Genomic DNA, 1,628 nt, shown 5'->3' on the forward strand with positions numbered 1-1,628 from the left:
ACCATGTGGTTGGTAAGCAAGCTACTTACCACACAGCCACTTCTGCGTATGGTAAATTAAAACTCACTTTTTTTTTCAGCAGAAACAAAGAAACTGATTAAGATTGTGCTGTTTTCTTGTGAGCTTCTTGCATTACCTTCCAACCACATTGGCATCAAATCAGCATAGAAGATTTTCAAGTGTGCAGAAAAGGTTCAAAAAGGTTTCTGCAGTTTTCATCTTTTAAAGTAAACTTTTTACTTGTTAGAAATATTCAGTTTGCTTACTAAATTACAGTAATCAAGAAAGAATGCTTTTTTTTTTTTTCTTTTTGAGTTGATTGTTCTGATGAAAGTAATCAAAATGGGGCAGTAAATAACTTGACCGTTCCAATTTGTGCTGTGTACACTGCATCTGTAGAGATCGTCACTATATACAACTTGAGAAGGGTTGGTTGAGAAGTATTCCAACAAACCCCTCAATCATAGGTACATCAGCTCATGTAGTTGCACTTAAACTCAAAAGACGTCAGTAGGAGTTTGATATTTGAATATGAAAGTCAAAGATATCCCAGACATGGCTGGTAAATGAATATGCAGGCAAAGATTGGTTGTATCAAACAGGAATGTGGAAACCTTTTAAATGCAGGTGTGAGAACCGTGTTCTTTTGCATTTTGTGGATAAAAAAAAAGGGGAATTCATATTATTTTGCACTGCTTGATGAACTGGACAAAGATGATGAGGCAACAAAGAAAATCTTGAAACCTGTTCTGAGCAAAGATTCTTTTTTATATACTTAGGCCTATTCCACATTTTTTTAGGTGGGGGTAGCCACAACAAGACACACACCAGGCATTCCATTCATTTCCCAGCTGAAAGAGGTGAGCCCCTCATTCCATTCATTTCCCAGCTCAAAGGGCAAGGCCCCTTATTCCATTCATTTCCCAGCTGAAAGAGGTGAGCCCCCTTATTCCATTCATTTCTCAGCTCAAATAGGTGAGCCCCCTCATTCCATTCATTTCCAAGCTCAAAGAGATGAGCCCCTCATTCCATTCATTTACCCTCATTCCATTCATTTCTCAGCTCAAAGAAGCAAGCCCCCAAAAACAACAAGGCAAAGATTTTACATGATTCAAATTTACATTTACTAGATGAGACACCATTGACAGGTATTTCTATTTCCTGTTGATCCATCAATATACAATCCAAATATAAAAACATATACTGGAATAAGGGACAAATCAAAATAACGATGATGCTTAATTGAAGTTTTCTTTTTCTTTTTTAATACATGATTATGTCCTACTGCAATAATATTGACTACAAAGAAGGCAAAAAAAGGAGCTGACAAATTCAAAAGATGTCAGTTGACAGAAAGCTTAAAGAATTGAATATCATAGCCAGAAGAAAACGAATGATGGTAATGAGATTGGGAAAGAAGTTATTAAAGTAAAAGAACATGATTAACAGGAATCTCAACAGAGAAACAATGTGCTTGGGAAGAGAAGTTGGTGACAGGCATTGACAGAAGGTACTAGACCAGAAAGGGCATAAAAGCAATGACCATGGAAATAGAAAAGACACAATGAAGATACATTTTGATAATATTCTATATTGATAAAATACAGAATTAAAATAAAAAATTGAAA

The sequence above is a fragment of the Octopus bimaculoides genome, chromosome 16 (assembly GCF_001194135.2).
Source record: "Octopus bimaculoides isolate UCB-OBI-ISO-001 chromosome 16, ASM119413v2, whole genome shotgun sequence".
In the NCBI taxonomy this organism is placed as follows: Eukaryota; Metazoa; Mollusca; class Cephalopoda; order Octopoda; family Octopodidae; genus Octopus; species Octopus bimaculoides.